This window comes from Rhinoderma darwinii, chromosome 2, assembly GCF_050947455.1.
Source record: "Rhinoderma darwinii isolate aRhiDar2 chromosome 2, aRhiDar2.hap1, whole genome shotgun sequence".
Lineage (NCBI taxonomy): Eukaryota > Metazoa > Chordata > Amphibia > Anura > Rhinodermatidae > Rhinoderma > Rhinoderma darwinii.
In genome coordinates this window covers 377241233-377264414 of record NC_134688.1, presented here as the reverse complement: position 1 = coordinate 377264414, position 23182 = coordinate 377241233, and the positions used below count along the sequence as shown (strand labels likewise).

The 23182-nt window shown below is 40.7% G+C and overlaps 1 long non-coding RNA gene across 1 annotated transcript in view; it reads left to right on the top strand.

The window, feature by feature from the left end:
• The window catches only part of LOC142741369 (uncharacterized), a 149082-nt gene extending 127035 nt beyond the window's left edge, over nucleotides 1-22047 (top strand). Inside the window, exons 4-5 of the long non-coding RNA XR_012881111.1 lie at nucleotides 20710-20812; nucleotides 21864-22047. This is a non-coding gene — a long non-coding RNA (uncharacterized LOC142741369). The remainder of the gene's footprint in view (nucleotides 1-20709; nucleotides 20813-21863) is intronic.
• Nucleotides 22048-23182: the final 1135 nt, after the last annotated feature.

The following is a 23182-nucleotide window of genomic DNA, read 5'->3' as shown; positions in this document are numbered from 1 at the left end:
CAATAGCAAGTAAACAAAATAGTTTTCAGGTCAATCTCCAAAAATATATATACTTTTTAGATTTGTCACTAGTTTAACACATACACTACTGGGTGAATGTTGCTGCCGCACAATAAGGTTTTCTTTCCATTCTAGGAATCATAGTTTCTATTTCTTAGGAAACAAAACTAAGTGGTGATTCATTACACACACATAGGGGCAGATTTATCAATTATGGAACGATGTATAAACTGTCATTTGTTTAACCAACATCTGAGACATATTCTTTAAAATGTCTTATGGCTGAGAAAAAAATCTCAGTTCTACAGACTTTTAAAAAACAGGGACAGACTCTGCATCAGGACTGACTAGACAAATGCATGTGTGCTACTCTTCAAAATTCAATCCTAAGGCTGGGTTCACACAACCTATTTTCAGGCGTAAACGAGGCGTATTATGCCTCGTTTGACGTCTGAAAATAGGGCTACAATACGTCGGCAAACATCTGCCCATTCATTTGAATGGGTTTGCCGACGTACTGTGTAGACGACCTGTAATTTATGCGTCGTCGTTTGACAGCTGTCAAAGGACGACGCGTAAATTGACTGCCTCGGCAAAAAAGTGCAGGACACTTCTTTGCAACGTAATTTGAACCTTTCTTCATTGAAGTCAATGAAGAGCAGCTCAAGATTTACGAGCGTCAAAGACGCCTCGCATAATACGAGGAGGAGCTTTTACGTTTGAAACGAGGCAGCTGTTTTCTCCTGAAAACAGTCTGTCTTTTCAGACGTAAAAGCCTCTCATCGTGTGCACATACCCTTAGATATTCATGTCCCTACTCCCTGCAGCATGTGTTGTATGCAGCTTTAATGCTGCATGTCCTTTGTGACTGTTTTCAGGACACTTACACATTCATAACTTGCCCCATAAGCTCCAAAGATTTAGTGTAAGGCTATTCTGGGGTAGTAAACCTTGTATATATAATTGTTAAATAGTAATAAAATAGTAATAAATATGTAGCCTGTGTTGCTTATACCTTTATATTTTAGAAATATCTATATTTATATATAGATATATCTAGATAAATACATCCATTACTCCCATCATCGATTCTATTAACACCTTACACTGTACACCTCACCTCAAACTGTCCTTGAAGGAAAGGTATTGCAACTTTAGTAGTATCTCTCATTTTCAACTGTCACAAGTCTTTGTGTACATGTGTGGCTAAAGGCATGTGGGGTCACTTCCAGGTATAACTACAGCTTCTGTACTAGTAATGTCACTAGTGGCGTAACTACCACTGTAGCAGCCGTAGCGCCTGCTACAGGGCCCGCGGCATGAGGGGGCCCGTGCCGCCCGCCGACACGGCCCCCCGATGCCCGGTGGTGCCGCTAGCAGTCGTTACGGCTGCTACAGTGGTAGCGACACCACTACGGGGCCCGCGCCACCCGGCCCCTAACATTTAAGGGCCGGGCGGCAAGGGCCCCCTCATGCACGGTGGCATTGGTAGCCCTGGTGCTAGCGACGGCCACATTCACTTCTATCTGAGTACTTAGGACGCAGATACAAATGAATACTATAGCTACTATAGGATACGTTAGGCCTGCAACGTATAAGGCGCTGGGAAGACTCCCTGCGCAGGCCAGCTCCCTCCGTCGCGGGAACGGGGCAAGGTAAATACAGTGGCACTAAATACAAGGGGGGAGCAGGGTGGGACTATATACAATGGGGGGAGCAGCGTCGCACTATATATGTGGGTGGGAGCAGGGTGGCACTATATACAATGGGGGAGCAGGGGGGCACTATATACAAGGGGGGAGCAGGGTGGCACTATGTACAAGGGGGGCAGGGTGGCACTATATACAAGTTGGGAGCAGGGTGACACTATATACAAGGGGACTGTGTGGCACTATATTCAAGGGGGGAGCAGGGTGGCACTATATACAAGGAAGGAAGCAGGGTGGCACTATATACAAGAGGTGAGCAGGGGGGCACTATATACAAGGGGGAGCAGCGTAGCACTATATACAAGGGGGGAGCAGGGTGGCACTATATACAAGGGAGGAAGCAGGGTGGCACTATATACAAGAGGGGGCAGGATGGCACTGTATACAATGGGGGAGCCGGGTAACACTATATACAAGGGGGGAAGCAGGGTGACACTATATACAAGGGGGAGCAGGGTGGCACTATATACAAGGGGGGAGCATGGTGGCACTATTTACATTGCGGGCTGTGTGGCACTATATACAAGGGGGAGCAGGGTGGCACTATATACAAGGGAGGGAGAAAGGTGGCACTATATACAAGGGGATCAGGGTGGCACTATATACAAGGGGGATCAGGGTGGCACTATATACAAGGGGGCTGTGTGGCACTATATACAAGGTGGGGAGCAGGGTGGTACTATATACAAGGGGGAGCAGGGTGGCACTATATACAAGGGCGGGAGCAGGGTAGCACTATATATAAGGGGGAGCAGGGTGGCACTATATACAAGGGGGAAGCTGTGTGACACTATCTACAGGAGGCTGTGTCTGGCGCTATCTACAGGGGGCTGTGTGGCACTATCTACAAGGGAGGGCTGTGTGGCACTATCTACCAGGGAGTGGGGCTTTATGGCACTATCTACAAGGGAGGCTGTGTGGCACTATACACAAGGGGAGGCTGTATGGCACTATATACAAGGGGGCTGTGTGGCACCACATACAAGAGGGGGCTGTGTGGCACTATATACAAGAGGGGGCTGTATGGCACTATACAGGGGGGTTGTGTGGCACTATACACAAGGGGGAGCTGTATGGCACTATCTACTAGGGGGGCTGTGTGTGTCAGAATCTACAGGGGTCTGTGTGTGGCACTATCTACATGGGGCTGTGTGGCACTATCTACTAAGGGGGGGCTGTGTGGCACTATATACAAGGGAGGGGGGCTGTGTGGCACTTTATACAAGGGAGGGGGCTTTGAGGCACTATATACAGAAGGGGCTTTATGGCGATATCTACAGGGGGGCTGTATGCCACTATCTACAAGGGGAGGTGGGGGGCACTATCTACAAGTAAGGAGTGACACTGTCTACAGGGGGCTGTATGCCACAATCTATAGTGGGGCAGTATCTACAGGGGGCACTATATTTAAGGGGGGCTGCGTGTGGCACCTAGGGGGGCCCAGTCAAAAGTTTTCTATCGGGCCAAGTCTTTCCTAGTTAAGCCCCTGAATGTCACCATAAGGTTCCCAGTGATTTTTTGCTTACCGTATTATACGTAGATTAAAAAATCATGAGTAGAAGGATTTTCTTTGGTACTCCAACTATCCATGCATATTAGTAATATTGTGATTCTTTACATGTTTCACCTTTGCAGGAATTTGCATTGGTTTTAATTGCCTTATCTTTCTATGTAAATAATCTGTTTTCGGTGCAGGACCCCATTGTTTAGCAATATCCTTTTAATGGAAAGACAAATATCTAGAGGTTTGGTGTTAGCATAAATCTGAATGCCCAGACTGAACTGCCAAAACTCCTGATAATCATCTGCACTTAACCAGCAACCATCTTTTTTCTTGACTCATATGTACACTTTTACACTGGACAATTATCGGGCAAATGAGCAATGTGTAAACAGGGCAATGATCAGCCGATAAACGAGCAAACGCTAGTTCATCGTCTGATTGCATCATTTTAAATGCATAAACTTTTATCATTGTTGGCAGCACATCTCCCTGTGTAAAAAGGGAGATGTGCTGCCGACACGATAGAACTGTATGGGGACCAGCGATCGGAGTATCGAGCGCTCGTCCCCATACTAGCTCCTTATGAAAGGAGCAAACTAGCTATCTCGTTGACCGGCGCTAGTTTACATGGGCTTACTGTTCTTATAGCCTTTTAGATTATATTTATTTATATATTTAATATTAACCCCTTCCCACTGTGGCCACTTTTGACCTTCCTGACATAGCCTTATTTTTCAGATCTGACATGTATCACTTTATGTGGTAATAACATGGAAATGCTTTTACCTATCCAGGCGATTCTAAAATTGGTTTCTCGTGACATATTGGACTTTATGTTAGTGAAAAAAATTTAGTTGATAAATTCAATATTTATTTGGGAAAAACACCAAAACTAAGAGAAAATTTGCAAAAAATTGCATTTTTTCTAAATTTAAATGTATCTGTTTGTAAAACCGATAGTAATTTCCACACAAAATAGTCACTGGTTAAAGGAACAGTGTCATGGCAAATAATTTTTTTATATGTTAAAGATGTTAGTGCTTTAATAAAAACGTTTTTATTCATTTGTGTGTTTGTGTTTTACTTTTTCTTATTTTTACACTTTTTCTTCCCTATGGGGGCTGCCATTTTTTGTTCCATTTCTGTGTGTGTCGATTAACGACACACACAGACATGGAATACGGCAGCCACAGTCCCATAGGGACTGCGAACGGCTCCCGTCCCATTGACTGCCGTGTACGGCGTCTGTGTGGGAACTGCGCATGCGCCGCTCCCACACAGTCCTATTCGAAATTGGCGCCGTCTGGCGCCATTTTCCTGTGGACCGGAAGTCGCGGCCGGACAGTAATATTACTACTTCCGGTCGCGGCTTCCGGACTTGTGCACATGGAACAGCGGCAGCAAATGGAGCGGACGGGCCGGAGGGAGCCGCGGCGGCAGGAGCAGGTAAGAGATTTCAATGTATGTTAGTGTTTGTGTGTGTTTACTACTGTATGTAAACCTACTACACTGTGGGTTACCTCAAAAAATGGCGACACACAGTGTAGGAGGTTAAACCTTTCAAACCCCTCGTTTATCCCGGCACTAGCCAGGATAAAGGAGGGGGGGATGCTGAGAGCTCACTAGAGTGAGGGCTTTTAACCCAATGTTGCAATGCTGCAATTTTGGGAACAGCCCCATCTAGTGACCAAAAATGGGTAGTATTATAAATTAGAAATAATTTATAATATTTCCTGGCTCGTGCCAAAAAAAAATAAAAAATTTGAAAAATGTTTAATCACCCACACACTAAATGTTTAATTTTTAAAAAAAAAACATGTTTTTCTGGCAACACATTCCCTTTAACATTTCCCACATGTCTACTTTATGTTTGCATCGTTTTTTGAACGTCCTTTTTTTTTTCTAGGACATTACAGCAATTTCTCACATTTTCAAGAAAATTTTAAAGGCTATTTTTTCATGGACCAGTTCAGTTCTGAAGTGGTTTTGAGAGCCCTATATATTAGAAATCCCCCATAAGTCACCCCATTTTAAAAACTGCACCCCTCAAAGTATTCAAAACAGCATTTAGAATGCTTCCTAACCCTTTAGGCGTTTCACAAGAATTAAAGCAAAGTAGAGGTGAAATGTACAAATGTAATTTTTTTTTGCAGAAATTAATTTTTTTTGTAACACAGAAGGTTTTACAAGAGAAACAGAACTCAATATTTATTGCCCAGATTCTTCAGTTTTAGAAATATCCCACATGTGACCCTACTGTGCTAATGGACTGAAGCACAGGACTCAGAAGCAGAGGAGCACCTAGTGGATTATATATTAGTCACCATGTCAGGTTTGAAGGGCTCTTGATGCCAAAACAAAGGAAACACCCCACAAAAGACCCCATTTTGGAAACTACACCCCACAAGGAATTCATCTAGGGGTGTAGTGAGCATTTTGAACCTACTGGTGTTTCATAGATTTTAGTAGAATTTTTCCAATAAAATGTAGTTTTAGCTAAAACAAAATGTATTTCCACAAGGAATAAAGAGGAGAAAGCCAACATTAGTAAAGCAACTTCTCCAGAGTATATAAATACCCCATATGTGGTCAGAAACTACTGTTTGGGCACCCAGCAAGGCTTAGAAGGGAAGGAGCGCCATTTGGCTTTTGGAGCGCAAATTTTCCTGGATTGGTTTTCTCGGAAACCGTGTCGCATTTTCAAAACACTTGAGGTACGAGTATAGTGGAAACTCACCAAAAGTGACTCCATTTAGGAAACTACACCCCTTAATCTAGGGGTGTAGTGAGCATTTTGACGCCACAGGTGTTTCATAGATTTTATTAGAATTGCACAGTGAAAATAAAAATAATTTTTTTTCCAATAAGAAGAAGCTTTAGCTCTAAATTTTTCATTTTCTCAACAAATAAAAGGAGAAAAAGCACCCCCAATAATTGTAAATCAATTTCTCTAGAGTACGGCAATACCCCATACATTGTCATAAACTACTGTTTGGGCCATTTGGCTTTTGAAGCACAGATTTTGCTGGATTGGTTTCTCGTCGCTATGTCGTATTTGCAAAGCCCTTGTGGGACCAAAACAGGTGTTTTCCAGAAATTAGTGTGCACTCGATGTTGCAGAGTGAAAATTAGAATTTTTCCATAGATATGCCAATATGTGGTGCCGGACTTGTGCCACCATGAAAAGACAGCTCTCTAATTATTATGCTGTGTTTCCCGGTTTTAGAAACACCCTACATGTGACCCTAATCTGGACGATCGACAGGGCTCAGGAGTTAAAGAGCACCATGCGAAATTGAGGCCTAATTTGGCGACTTACAAAGTATTGGTTCACAATTGCATAGGCTTTGATGTGAAATAATAAAATAAACCACTGAGAAGTGACCCCACTTTGGAAACTACACCCCTCAAGGCATTTATTAAGGAGTGTAGTGAGCATTTTCACTCAGGTCTTTTCCATAAAGGATTGCGCTGCGGATGGTGCAAAGTAAAAATAGCAATTTTTCCCTAGATATGCCAATTCAGTGGCAAATATGTCGTGCCCAGCTTGTGCCACTGGAGACACACACCCCAAAAATTGTTAAAGGGGTTCTCCCTGGTTAGGCGATGCCATTTATGTGGAAGTAAACTGCTGTTTGGGCACGCTGTAGGGATGGAGCGCCTTTTGGCTTTTGGAGTGTGGATTTTGCTTGGTAGTAGTTTTGTTTGGAGTTTTACTGGTATTTTAGTTTATAATGTGGTGGCATATGTAAGCTGGGCAGAGTACATAAGGGGCATAGTCAGGTGGTATAATAATGGGGTAAAATAATCCATAGATGTGTTACGCTGTGAAGCAATCCTTTATGCACAGGTCAGTGTCGCTCTTATAAATGGTGTCGTGTTTTATCCCCCTTTTGGTCCACACTCTGCACCTTTGCAGTTTGGGCAATTTTGCTGGGAAAGTGTTGTCCTGGTATAATACGGGCACCCTCGCTTCCAGCAGATATGTTTAAGCCCTACGCTTCCTGTTTCCCTAATTTTAGTGCCTTGATAAATCGCCTCTTGAAACAGAAGAAATGTTCCCCTCCGGCCTGCACAACTGCATATTTTTCTTTCCTGCCTTATTGGAGCCTTAACTTACTTTATTTTTTCATAGATGTAGTGCTATGAGGGCTGTTTTTATTGCGGGACAAGATGTAGTTATTATTGGTACCATTTTGGGGTACATTCGACTATTTGATCACTTATCCTTTTTTGCGTGGCAAGGTGACAAAAACAGCAATTCTGGCATCATTTTTTATGCTTTTTTGGATAGCGTTCACCACGTGTCATAAATTACATGCTAACTTTATTCTGCGGGTCAGTCCGATTCCGTCGATACCTAATTTATAGCACTTTTTTATGTTTTACAACTTTTTGCACAATAAAATTACTTTTGTAAAAATAACATATTTTTTCTGTCGCTATGTTGTAAGAGCTATAACTTTGAAATTTTGTCATCAACGGAGCTGTATGAGGGTTTGGTTTTTGCCAGACGAGCTACAGTTTTTATAGGTACCATTTTTGGATATATGCGACTTTTTGATCACTTTTTATTTACATTTTTGGAAGACAAAGTGACCAAAAAAAAGAAATTCTGTCAATGTTTTTTAGTTGTTTTTTTTTAACGCCGTTCACTGCGCAGGATAAATAACATAATATTTTTATAGATCAGGTCGTTACGGACGCGGCGATACCAAATATGTATGGTTTATTTATTTTTTTTCAATAATAAATGACTTGATAAGGGAAAAAGGGAGATTGTGTTTTATTTTATTACTTGAAACTTTATTTAATTTTTTACAACTTTTATTTTTACTTTTTTTACACTTGTTTTTACACTTTTTTTAGTCCCACTAGGGGACTTGAAGGTCCAACAGTTTGATTGCTGTTCTAATACATCGCCTATGTAGTGCAATGTATTAGAGCTGTCAGTTATTCACTGACAGCAAGCCGATCAGGCTCCACCTCTGGGCGGGGCCTAATCGGCTTTCATAATGACAGACCATGAGGCCATTGTTAGACCTCCTGTTGCCATAGTAGCAGTCGGCAGCCCTGTCATCGCATGGCAGAGCTGCCGATTTGCTACAATCCACTAAGATGCATTGATCGCTTTTGATCGCTGCATCTAAGGGGTTAATGGCAGGGATCGGATCTAGCTCCGGTTCCTGCCATTACAGAAGGGTGTCCGCTGTAACATACAGCAGACACCCACTGTTGACGAAGGCGGCTCAGAAGCTGAGCTGGCGCCATCTTGCCGTTGGTATTGGAAGCCTTTTAGGCCCCGCCTCTGAGCGGGGCATAGGAGGCTTCCTTTGCTGGCAGACCGGGAGGCCTAATACTATTATTAGTATTAGGCCTCCAGTTGCCATTGCAGTCACCGACAACCAAGTGACTGTTGCTGGGGTGCCGGTGGATAAAAATCCCTCAGATGCTGCGATCTCTATTGAATGAAGCATCTGAGGGGTTGATCGGAGGCGAGCTATGGTCCTAGCCATTACATCAGGGTGTCAGCTGTAACAAACAGCTGGCACCTGGCGGTGATGGTGCGGGCTCAGCTCAGATGGTGCGGGAACTCCTGCCCGACATCGCCGTATATATATACGGCGAATGTTGGGAAGGGGTTAATATAGCAATAATTTAATTTTTTGTCCTATGAGACTAAAGGGGTTGTTAATTACAATGGGTTCAGCTTCAGAAACCTCAGATGATCAGCTCTCATTGCCGGGGGAAGCTCCAGCCAGCCAATATTTTGCCTGCAGAGGAAATCTAGTATTACATGCCGGCCATTAAAATGAATCGCTGTCTATATAATTCATGGATGGGCAAAGCCTGCTATATCGAGAGCAGCTATTGGCAACAGCTTTGCTCTGGCTGATAGAGGGGCGTCCCAAGCCTTATCTATGAAGTCCATATACCCTCATAAGGCATATACACAGGGGTTGTTGTTATAAGATCGCCTATTTAATTGATATCAGTTATTGATTATATTATTGTTTGTACTGTAATAATATATAAAACTAAAGATGTTGTAGTGACACATTTTAAAGGCTTGCATTGCAGATACCTTTAAGTAAGATGTACATTGACTTTTATTGTAAAGTGAAATGAAAAAGAAAGTGGCATGTCCTGAAAACACATTGCACATTATTAAACTTGTTATGTTAGGTATTGTATAACAGAAGACTCTATTATCTTACCTATAATACAAAGGTGACTGATACCTTGTAGCTCCACAGGTTGATTGCAGGTAGGGCACCCGTAAGGTATGTTCACACGGGCTATTTTCAACCGTTTTTCGGGCCGTAAAATCGGAAGCACAACGCCTACAAACATCTGCCCATTGATTTCAATGGGAAATACGGCGTTCTGTTCCGACGGGGAGTTATTTTACGCCTCATTTTCAAATAACGGCGCGTAAAAATACGTCCTGTAAAAAGAAGTGCATAGAGCCGTTTTTTATTGACTCAATAGAAAAACCCCAAAAACATACCCATAGGGAATTTAGATTGTGAGCCCCAATGGGGACAGTAAAAAAGTGGACCTCTGTACAGCGCTGCGTAATATGTTGGCGCTATATAAGTAACTGAAATAAATAAATAATAAATAAATAAAAACAGCTCCAGAAACGGCCGTAATAAAATCTGCAAAAAACTGCTAGTTGCTTAAAAAGCGGCTGAAAATCAGGAGCTGTTTTCCCTTGAAAACAGCTCCGTATTTTCAGCTGTATTTTGTTAAGCGTGTAAACATACCCAACATGCAAATGTATCTATTCCAGGTTAGGCCCCATGCACACGACCGTAATTGTCAGCCGTACTTACGAATTCCGTAATTATGGATGAAATTGCGGAGCCATTTATTTCTATTGTTCTATTGGCCACAAACACCTTTCCGTATATTTACGGATGTGTGTCCGGGCCGTAGGAATGATCCGCAAATTACAGAACATGTCCTATTCTTGTTCGCAATTGTGGCACGGACTCGCCCATAGAAGTCTAGAAGCGGATCCGTATTTGCGGACAGTAACAGCCCGTAACTTTCTTGTTCGGGAGGCCTTAACTCCTATAAAAGTAGCCGAAGTTTCTGTGTGCTTCATGTGTGGAAATAACATTTAAAATTAGTGTAAGTAGATCTTTATACAAATAATATATTTTCAGTGCAAATCAGCATGATATGTAAGTAAGGCCTCATTTACACGAGCGTAATATACGCGCGTGCGACGCGCGTGCTTTTCACGCATGTCGTATGCACCTATATTACTCTATGGGGGCATGCAGACAGTCTGTGAGTTTTGCTCAGCGTGAGTGCGCTGAAAAAAACTCACGACATGTTCTAAAAATCTGCGTTTTTTGCGCATCGCGCACCCATTGAAGTCAATGGGTGCGTGAAAACCACGAAGGTCGCACGGAAGCACTTCCGTGCGAACTGCATGATTCGCGCAAGAGCTGTCAAACTGAATGTAAACAGAAAAGCACCACGTGCTTTTCTGTTTACAAACATCCGAACGGAGTGTCTTAGACATGAGCAAACCGAACTTTACCGGGTTCGGCCGAACTCGTTTTGACCGAACCCGGCAGGAGACAGTCACTGTGCAGGGTGCTGAAAGAGTTAAACTGGTTCAGCACCCTGGACAGTGACTTCCGATCCCAATATACGTGAACGTGTAAAAAAAAAAAAGTTCTGACTTACCGATAACTCCCGGCTTCTTCCTCCAGTCTGACCTCCCAGGATGACAATTCAGTCCAAGTGACAGCTGCAGCCAATCACAAGCCAAGCACAGGCTGCAGCGGTCACATGGACTGCCGCGTCATCCAGGGAGGTGGGGCCAGATGTCAAGAGAGGCGCGTCACCAAGGACGCGTCACCAAGGACGCGTCACCAAGGCAACGGCCGGGAAGTTCTCGGTAAGTACGAACCTCTTTTTTTTTAAACAGGTTACTCGATATGGTGATCGGAATGCACTGTCGAGGGTGCTGAAAGAGTTACTGCCGATCAGTTAACTCTTTCAGCACCATGGACAGTGACTGACGTCGACTAGCCTCATCTCTATGATGGCGGCTGCGCGAAAATCACGCAGCCGCGCATCATACACGGATGACACACGGAGCTGTCAAGTGCCTTTTGCGCACGCAAAACGATGCGTTGTTTGCGCGCTCAAAACGCACACGCTCGTGTAAATGAGGCCTAAAAGTGATCATTTATCTATACCAAGTAAAAGATCAAATCATGATATATTTCCTATAATACAACTAAAGCTCTGTTCACCTGTTTGTGGTGCATGTTCAGCATACACAGCGGAAAAATCTCACGAAGGATGTAAACATATGCCGTAAAGTTGCCTATGTCTATGTTTTTTTTCCTTTGTTTTGTACTCAAGTACGATTTTCCAAATAGTGAAAAGAAAAGGTATCTTAAATACATCTTAAATGTATGCCAAAAGGACAAACTTTGGCATACGTCAGGACCATTAACGGCTATGAGCTCCTTCGTACATGTAGGAGGGATTTCTTGGCATATACGGTCAATGTACACCAAAAACGTAGTGCGAACATAGCTTTAATACAAATAAACCAATTAACACTAATACTAAATACTGACAGTCTATGAAAAAATAAATGATCAAAAACTGGTTAAATATTCTGCCAATCAGATTTGCACTGCCTGTTTTGGAATATGAGGGGTAAAACTTGTTATCAAAATGAAAAAGTTAATAAATCCCGGGAAATAATTTTCTCTGCTTTACTAAAGACCTTTATTATCCAAGGCTTTTTAGATAGAATCACTCAATCATATTCAATAACATTCAACAATCCTTACATACCCTTTCACGTTTGATAAACAGCGTTTTTTTTGTGTTATAATCAAAAAATAATCTAAACAAGGAGGAAAAAACATTGTTCCAAGTGGTTTGGTAATAATAAAAAGCTTCACGCCAATAAGACAGGATGAAGAACCTTGGAATGACTCTGCTTGTACACTTTATTAAACATCGCTCCATTGCTTGCAGATTTGCTGCCTTGCCTCCATTGTAGTAAGCCTTGCTTTGCTATAGCTGTTCTCTGACACCGATCTGGGTTTCAAGCTGAAACATAGGTCAGCTTTGCTCACTAATGTCGTTCCAGAAAGTAGTGAAAACAGACAATCATTCATAAAGTGAAATTCTCACATCTGTCAAGTCACATTACAAACGTGTTTCAAAATGTGCGGTTAATGGTTTTCTCAATCTATTAAAGGGTTATTCCTATCTAAGACATTAATCATATATCCATAGGATATGAGATGTCTGGTAGATGTGGGTTCCAGTTCTGAGACCAGCACCTACAGTGAAGGAAATAAGTATTTGATCCCTTGCTGATTTTGTAAGTTTGCCCACTGTCAAAGACATGAACAGTCTAGAATTTTTAGGCTAGGTTAATTTTACCAGTGAGAGATAGATTATCTAAAAAAAACAACAGAAAATCATATAGTCAAAATTATATATATTTATTTGCATTGTGCACAGAGAAATAAGTATTTGATCCCTTTGGCAAACAAGACTTAATACTTGGTGGCAAAACCCTTGTTGGCAAGCACAGCAGTCAGACGTTTTTTTTTAGTTGATGATGAGGTTTGCACACATGTTAGATGGAATTTTGACCCACTCCTCTTTGCAGATCATCTGTAAATCATTAAGATTTCGAGGCTGTCGCTTGGCAACTCGGATCTTCAGCTCTCTCCATAAGTTTTCGATGGGATTAAGGTCTGGAGACTGGCTAGGCCATTCCATGACCTTAATGTGCTTCTTTTTGAGCCACTCCTTTGTTGCCTTGGCTGTATGTTTCGGGTCATTGTCGTGCTGGAAGACCCAGCCACGAGCCATTTTTAATGTCCTGGTGGAGGGAAGGAGGTTGTCACTCAGGATTTGACGGTACATGGCTCCATCCATTCTCCCATTGATGCGGTGAAGTAGTCCTGTGCCCTTAGCAGAGAAACACCCCCAAAACATGTTTCCACCTCCATGCTTGACAGTGGGGATGGTGTTCTTTGGGTCATAGGCAGCATTTCTCTTCCTCCAAACACGGCGAGTTGAGTTAATGCCAAAGAGCTAAATTTTAGTCTCACCTGACCACAGCACCTTCTCCCAATCACTCTCAGAATCATCCAGATGTTCATTTGCAAACTTCAGGTGGGCCTGTACATGTGCCTTCTTGAGCAAGGGGACCTTGCGGGCACTGCAGGATTTTAATCCATTACGGCGTAATGTGTTACCAATGGTTTTCTTGGTGACTGTTGTCCCAGCTGCCTTGAGATCATTAACAAGTTCCCCCCGTGTAGTTTTCGGCTGAGCTCTCACCTTCCTCAGGATCAAGGATACCCCACGAGGTGAGATTTTGCATGGAGCCCCAGATCGATGTCGATTGACAGTCATTTTGTATGTCTTCCATTTTCTTACTATTGCACCAACAGTTGTCTCCTTCTCACCCAGCGTCTTACTTATGGTTTTGTAGCCCAGTCCAGCCTTGTGCAGGTCTATGATCTTGTCCCTGACATCCTTAGAAAGCTCTTTGGTCTTGCCCATGTTGTAGAGGTTAGAGTCAGACTGATTAATTGAGTCTGTGGACAGGAGTCTTTTATACAGGTGACCATTTAAGACAGCTGTCTTTAATGCAGGCACCAAGTTGATTTGGAATGTGTAACTGGTCTGGAGGAGGCTGAACTCTTAATGGTTGGTAGGGGATCAAATACTTATTTCTCTGTGCACAATGCAAATAAATATATATAATTTTGACTATGTGATTTTCTTTTTTTTTTTTATATATAATCTATCTCTCACTGGTAAAATTAACCTAGCCTAAAAATTCTAGACTGTTCATGACTTTGACAGTGAGCAAACTTACAAAATCAGCAAGGGATCAAATACTTATTTCCTTCACTGTATATTGAGAACGGGGTCACACAACACCCGTCCCGCCTAGTGAGGCATCCGCTTGCTGCCAATGCCAAGTAGGGACTAAGTGGAGAGGTGACCACGCATGGCTCTCTCCATTATGTTCTATGGAAGTTACGCAAGCGATAGGAATAACCCTTTAACTGAGATGTAAGAATGCATGTATGTGCCTCATTGTCAATCACAAATTTATAAAGTATTTGAGTTTTTGAACTACAGGCTACAAAAATGAATACTTCTGCATAGTCGTAGACAAAGTGAAAGTCGTGATAGGTATGCAGCATATTAATGTTTTTGGAAATGCTCTAATTATGCTCAGACACAGTACAGCAAAAGTTTCTACGTTTGCTGTGTAGCAAAATGCATTGTGATAGCACGATGTATATATTTCTGATTTTACATAGGACTGCAGGTAAATCTTCTGCAATATCTGAAAGGCGTTGTCTGAGAGTAGAAAAAACAGACTGCTTTTCAGAAACAGCACCCCCTCTTGTCCATGAGCTGTGTCTAGTATTGTAGCCCAGCTCCATTCCGGGATTCTATGACTGTGGATTCATACGTGCCGTATTTTTACACCACAGATTTGGCTGCATCGAATCCACCACAAGTGGCGCTTGATTTACAGATGTCACCATTTGCAATGAAAAGGGTAAATGCCGCAGGGAATGTAGGATATGCAGATTTAGCGGCATATTTGTTGTTGCCAAATGTGTGGCCTAACATTATGCTATGTGTGAATCCATCCTTACACTTTCCAAGAATGGCCAGTCTACATAAATGACTCCAAAGGTATAAATTATCTAGAAAGCAATAAAACATCCCGGTAGATCATCCAAAGTCTTGCAGTCTTTCTTTAGCTACAGCTAAGGTTAGTCCTAATCACTTCGTAGTAGGAGGGAGACTGATATAAAATGGGGTTCATACGAAACTAGGATGATCGGTTATCCTATTTGCAAGGTAAAAAACAAACAGGACCTGGACAAACCATTTGTAGTAGTGTTATTTAAAACAAAAAAATTTTACTTTTTGAACAAAACGTTTCACTATGTCAGGTGTAAAGAAAATGCAGCATTCCACCAGTAAGGCTTCGTTCACATCTGCGTCGGGGCTCCGTTCATGGGTTCCGCCGGACCTTTTCATCAAGGGAACCCATTAACAGAAACCAAACTCAAACAAACAGAAACCATAGCTTTCCGTTTGCATTACCATTGATTTCAATGGTAACGCATCTGCTGCAAATCGTTTCCGTTTGTCACCGTTCTGTAAGGTTTCCGTTGTTTTGACAAAATCAATAGCTCAGTTGACCACGGTACTGATTCCGTTAAAACAACGGAAACCTTACAGAACGGTGATAAACGGAAACAATTTGCAAAGGATGTGGTACCATTGTTTCCGTTTTTTTTCCGTTTGGTTTCCGTTCATGGGTTCCCCTCATGGAAAGGACGCCCATAAACCCATGAATGGAACCCCCGACGCAGATGTGAACAAAGCCTTAGACCATCATACCAGCATAGTGATAGTAATGTAACGATGGGGGATGCTTTGCTACTTCAATTTATAGATAATTTACTCTTTTTGAAGAAATCATAGAGTAAATCATGCACTATGCCAGAACATCCTTAAAAAGATGTCAGCAAATAGAGCTCATTTGTGGTATAATAAAAAGAAATGCAACATACATTGTGTATCAATTATTCACAGTCACAGGATCTCTGCTTTTAGCTATCAGATGGGAACCTTGATTATTTACTTCCAAATGATGACAAATTATCCTGATCATGTTAACATTATACAGGGGTTCAAGTCAACCCAATACAGTACACTTTTCCGAGCACTGTCTCTTAGATTAAGGGCTCAGGCTCATGGGTGTACAGAGCAGTCTATGGGGACATACTGTACCTCCATATACCTCTGATTTCATACAGAGGAATATTGAGTATTTTTCAGTTTGAATTTGACAGAAAAAAATTGTTGCATTACTTATTCTCCCTTATAGGAGGCACCATATGGTGGAAAACAGAATGCATATGGCTTCGTAGTACAGAGCGATAGGAACTCCATGTGCCACTGTACAGGCTCTGTGCACAAGGCTTTGCTGTATGTGTGAGGCTGTACATTATTAGCTGTATATTCAGTAGTGGCTGTCTGGTATGAGTGATGTATTGCTTGCTGTCACCATTTTCTCCTCTATTAGGGAAGGGAATGTGTCAACAGCGTTGAGGCCTCAAAACTACTGACAGAGTGATATAAATATGGGGAAGGGTGGTGTAAACATATCTTTTGTTTCGGTCATGGATATTGCATGACAGACAAAGTGATGTTTGATTCCCCCGATGCGGCGGTCGCAAGTACCACTCTCTGCTCTGAATGACGACTCTAGCGGCTAATCAGGGAACCTCTAGTGTCGTCACTCAGAGAAGAGGGGCCGGGCTGGTAGGGTGCAATGTAATAGCCCTTGCACATAAAGTGCCTGCCTTAGCGCCACTTTCGATCACGGCGCCAAGGGAATTAAATATTGTTATCTCGGTCATGCAGTTTGCATAAGCAAGATAAGAGGTATGTTTACAATGCCCTACATCGCTCGGTTGAGGTTTTGAAATTACTGATAGATTTCCTTAAATATAGGGTAAATGTACAAGCTCACTAAGCTATGCCAATATTTAGATTTTCGAAGTGTTCTACTGTATGCCCAGAAATCTTTCTGGTCTTCCAAAAGGTTTATGGCAGGGCTTTGCTTGTTGTAATATATTTATTAAGGCTCAATAGGAGAAGATTTGCATTATTGGATTGCACATATAACAACTTAAACCTGTTATAGTGCTTGTGCCAGTTTCAGAGTAGTCTTTACCATTAGGGTACACTCAGATTTCGCAAAAAATTTCCGTTGGGGATTTCCCTGCAAATGCACTGTGACACTGCGGCAAAATTTGCATGTGTGACATGTCTCTTAAATGAATTGAATACGTTCTACCCAGCACCAGAACCTGAACAGTACTGATAAATCCATCTACATGTGTAAAAAGTCATTCTTACATTCCTATCACTAAACACTGTACAGATATATCTATCTTTAACTTGACTTTTAACACGTTGAATACACAGTGGCAAGAAATATTAACTGGACTTTTTCAAAGGCTTAAGTGATAAGTTACGTATGTAACCATCTTTATCTTGATTCTGATAACTTGCTGCAGCATGATATCACACAACAAAAGCCATTGGAAAGTCATTGAAAAAGTCAAGACAAAGGATCTTGCCAATGTAAAGATGGCTACATCTGTATCATGCTACAGCATGTTCTCAGAGCCAAGAAAAGGATTGCTACATCTGTACATCTTGGCCTTGAGTGAAATTGGCTTTAATGTTTTATGCTACTTTGCTTTCATGGTCCTTTGGACAACCAGAAATAAGTGAGAAATATTTTATTAATCAGTATTTCTCTAAACTGTAAAGTACTGCATTCTTGTAGTAGCCAGGACTGGCTAATGATGTAATGTGTAGGTTGTCACCTCTAATAGTCCCATTACCTTATTACAACCTATTTATACCCCAACATGACAGAAAAAACAAGGAGACCATATTCTGAGGATCCAGCACCTACAGATAAACATTTATTTCTATCCTCTGAAAAATAGACATACAATAGGTGTAGTTGGGTTGTTAAAGAATGCAAATATTATCCTAAACCCTTTGTAGCTGGCAACAATCAGATTTAATATTTCAACTAGTTCCTTGTATTCTCTGTTTCCTCATTCTCTAACCAAAACGCTCTCATTTACCTCATGTTCGCCCACTTAGCAATTGTGGGAACATTTCCAGCTCCTTCGAAACATAAAAATGGTTACACCTATTCTTAAGATGTTGTCAGTATTTGAGATTATTGACCTACCTGCTAGAGACTATAGAAGAGTTGTGTTTAATGCTGTATTTTTAGAAACATACATTATGCAATCAACTATCTTTTGGAATTTCTGGTTCTACCATTTTTAAACTAATATTTGGACTGTAGATTAGCCAGCAGTTTTGAAAGCATGTGTGGAACCATAGTGGGGACGGAATACAGCCCAATTAGCCTAATGCACTACCTTATTTGTATTTGAGCACCTTCCCCACTCAAAGTCCTGATGAACTATTATAGAGCTGCTTGGATAGCATAATACTAAGCACTCGCCCTTCTGATTTTAGAAATTGCAGAACCAGGTTAGCGTAGTTTGGTTTTGGTGTGAGAAATAAAAAAAACGTTAAATTAGTTTTGGTTGAATATAGCCTTAAAGTCAATTTATTGTCTCTGACTTTAATATTAAAATTGTAAAAAAAAGCGAGGTATAGGCAAGCAGAAAAATGATGACACAAATTTAATTGTGCTGTATTGTGGGAAAAAAGCATAACATTGATAGACTAAAGTTGTCAGTTCATGTGGTCATTGCACCCAGGACTGGTTAAGGGGTTATGTTGGCCTCGGGCAGTAAAGCCAGAATGGGCCTCCTGTCTAACCAGCTCTTATATGCACTTTAACTTTGATGCATTTTCTGGACAGTGAAATGCCAAGGCGGGGGGGGGGGGGGGGGGGGTTTCTAGTAGAACATCATAACCTAGAGCAACAAAAATTACTTTTGCGTAATCATCGCCATTTGGAAACTTACACTTTACAATTTTAATATTAAATAAGGACCACCAAGAGAATGAAAACGTCTTAAACTTTATTTGTAGACAAATAAAAAACAAAACAAATGGTAAAAACAGCCAATAAATCCCACTTATTTTGAAATACATAAAATGTGATCATTTACCTTCATGTTATCTTCTTCAAATATTCATTTTGCTGGAGGATATTTCCATTGAGCCTGAAACCCAGCAGACAATGTAGCTGTTGCTTCACAAACACAGATATCTACATTGTGTGCCAGGTGCATGCCACAATCTGGATGGACATTAATACACATTGCATATATAAGATCCAAACATCTTAAGTTTTACCGGTACCCTTGAGTGTGAATAAGGAAATCCAGACTCTGCACCAAGAGCCCAATATGATAGCATCCACTAAAGCATTCATGTTTTATAGAGAATAAAGCACACATCTTCTTTGGATCAGCTGATGATGCTGCTCTTTCCACTTCTCGTGAAAGCAAGATATGTGATCAAAAATGCTGTTGGAGACCCAGTAGCCAGATGTAGCTACTGAACAAAATACAGGATCTACACTGGTTACTGAGCGACCAACAACACTCATCCTCTTTATTATGTGCCAATCAGCTCTGGATAGCCTAGAATAAAAGAAACAAGAATTTAAATGTCTGGTTTACATAGCAGATATCTTAGAGCAGACAGTATATTGGCGGAAACCATTCTATTGTCTATAAATTCTTGATTTTATTCATAATCAAAGAAACTGAAAATTAGATTTCAATTCAGAATCTGCATCAGGAGGCAACTTTTAGTTGTTATTGTTGTATACAAGCCCATTAGTAGCAGAGAACCAAGAGGAACCACAAGGGACTGAGAGAGGAATGAAATAAATTTATGTTTTATCTTGAGAATTTTAACAAGCACATTACATAGACCACCCCATGAAGTTGTAGAGAAGACCACATAATCCCTGGGTACAATGTGACCTATATTTTATGTTTTATCAAACCGTCTAATAGATGCCCAACTTTATATAGAGGTTTGTCTCTATAATAGATCCTATTTAATAGTATGACACATAGCTGTGGCTAAAGCATTGTATCAAACTTAGTTCAACATCCATTTTATTAATTAATAAAGTTTCCAATCAGGTTGTGGCATCTCTTGGCAAGATCTACAACCCTAAGGACAGTTCAGATGGCCATAATATGACCATATATTAGAATTCGTATTATGCAGTCCCCCATTAGTTCTACAGGGCCAAACTTAGATCACCATCACTGTGGTGATCTAAAAGCGTTTGAGAATAACCTGCAAAAAGCTCATTTCTTGCATATGTTAAATATGGCAATGTTGGGGCAGAAACCAGCTTAAGTCTGTGTTCACACAGTATAGTTTTGATGTAACTTTTGAGTGCTTCCTAAATGTATAAACTTTTAATTTTCCAAACCCAAATTTTTGTTTAGAAAAACAAAACTTACATCACATTCAAAAAATGCACCAATATTGTACTGTGTGAACAGTGGTGATCAACTTTCAGGCAAACTATGTTAATTGTACTTCAATTAATAATAATAGTATTGAGGGTATCAAACAATCTAATATTAATGTATGGAAGACACAAAAATATTAAGTGTTGAGAATTGAAAATAGTCCATGAATCTTTATGCTTCTGTGTGAAAAAATGTTTGTCTTTGTGCTCCGTACAAAGCTCCACTGGGGCACCGATAATAGCAAACAGTATTTCAAAATCTGTAATCTTTGTGTATGTATGTAATGATTTTTTCAGAAAATAATTCCCGATTTCCGAGTACGAGAAGTTGGTTGTTTATATAAAATGTTCTTTTATCGATGTTGTAATTATCATAAAATGAATATATGTGTAAAACCAATACATACTCATACTTAAAATTTCTGGCCTAGTTAATTCCAAAAAGAAAAGAAGAAAATCTTTGAAGTTGGTTATACAAAAACACCCACAAAGTGCCTGAGGGGCTGAAGAATCACGGGAGAGAACAGTTCACATGTAAGAAAACATATTATTAAATGGGTGCAGTTTCATTAGCATTGAGTAAATACTTGTGGATGTGAGAAACAAACGCAGAGCAGCTTCTGAACAATAGAGGTTGTACATGAGAGCGGAGTTAAGACTATGGTGTACTGCAGATGTATTAGGTTGTGAAATGAATATGAAATAAGTTGACTGGAGGGCAGTTGAGTCATACATACAGGCTTGTTTTTACTTGCTGAGATCAACTCAATATCAAAGAGTCCTGAAATGTAATAGGGTACTCATTCTTATTCACCGCTTTGGTGCACGTATGGTTGTGTATTCCATGAGATGCCCCAGACTGTTTTAGGAGTTCACTGATCGTTCAGCACTGTCTATAGAGACCTGCATTTTTCAGATTCCGAAAATTCCAACAGACGCTTGGGGTCTCAAAACAATATCACATTAACATCAGGAAAAACTGCTGTGAACCAAGTTGTGGCTAAGAGCATGGCAATACCATAGTCTTTCTAGGTGAAGACAAACTGATCCATTGAGTTAGCTAGTATGTGTATGAGGTTTGGAGTTACATATGTAGATCAGCAGGTAAGAATTAATACACACTGTGTGGTTACTAAAACAAAAACCTCTTTACGAATATGTGATGGACAAATTATCTTAACGCCAAATTCAATAACATGATAGATCAAGATCAATTTTGGATGGTAAATGAACAAGTAAATGACTTTATACACATACTGAGGTATTTCTGGGTTTTGCTAAATGCTATTCCTTCATTTCTGAATTGAACTCCCAAAATATCAAATTCTCAACCATGTGCAAAATCTAGTATAAGCCAAAAGGTAGAGCGGTTACTCGTAGGAACCAATTACATTCCACATTTTTGTAAAACAAAATTAAAATTTATATAAATTTGTTGCTACAGACAGCAATTCCAATTTTTGTCCATTGATTCTTATACAAAAGACCCAATGAGTACAATGTATTAAAACTGTCTGAGAGAAAAAGTTACCTATAGTAGAAACCCTCAAAAACCAAAGTCTAATTTTCATTTTTCTTTTTGCAGTTTAGAAAATGAAAGATGAAACTCAAAGACCATTAATTCCATATGATAGCGAAACTTTTGTCAATTGCAATGGTCTTCCATGTCTTCTTTGTGGTTTACACATCAGGAGTTACAGAAGTTGTGATACACCTGCTGTTGTTGCTGGAGCATATACTCCCTGCCATAAAAAGTGGGGGAAAAGGGAAGTGGCAATAAATATAATTTCATTTCAGAGAAGTAGTTACCACTTTTTTCAGATATGTCCGAAGTTGCTCTTCAAATGTGGCAATAATGATATGCAGTAACAACTTGATGAATTGCTGGCAGGAGACTTTACCATTATCTACAGATGATTTCAGACATTGTTATTACCAAACTACGATGATTAGAACATAGCACACATTCGCTCTACAAGGATAATCTTCTTCAAAGTAAACTGTCCAGATTGCATAACTTTAAAGATACAAGGTAAGTTTATCTATAGTAGTTCATGTCATGTCATTTGTATTGCACTGCAGGTCTAGAATACACCTCTATGCTTATATCTTCTTTTACTAGCTAAATATTTGGGGGACACAGAGAGCATTACAATTTGATCATATACAGTAGACCTAAGGACATAATTAGGAAAAAGTAAATCACATTATGGGGGGTGTTTTGTAAGCAGAGAAACCTGGAATCATACAATCAAACGTTGACTTTATTTTTCATCATGCACCATCCATGAAGGGGTCATGATCGCCTCACCTCAGGAGGTACCCGTCATCTCTAATGACAGATAGGAACAGGAAGAGGAAGTTACATGCTGCAGCTACTCATAGGCTGCTTATATATCACATCCTAGCTGCTGACTGGAGGAGCAAGCAGCATGGGGTCATTGAACAAGACAGTGTGCTGTGTTTTATCATCAGGCTGGCACTATGGGCACTAAAATAAATCTGGCACTGTGGATCTACTATGAGACTGACACTGTGTTGACTTCCATGAGACATGCACTATTGGGACTAGTAAAAGATGGGAGAATTGTCAGTATTGGCCTGAAGGTAGAAATAGGAATGGTGATGGGACTAGAGAATTTTAAGGCGTTGTTTATGTCAAACACTTTTCACAAAGTATTGTGTCTGACAACTCTTGGGGGACCTAGAGGAAAAACGAGAAAATACTTGGCCTGATGAAGACGCTAGTCCAGTGTCGAAACGCGTAGCCTATTTAATTGCGTATTTATTATTTTTAAACCCAATAAATCCCATTTATCACCTCTCTGTCTGGACTTGAATTTGATGTTAGCAGCGCTGTACTTTGGTCCACAATTTTTCTCCTTAATTAACTCTTTGTGGAGG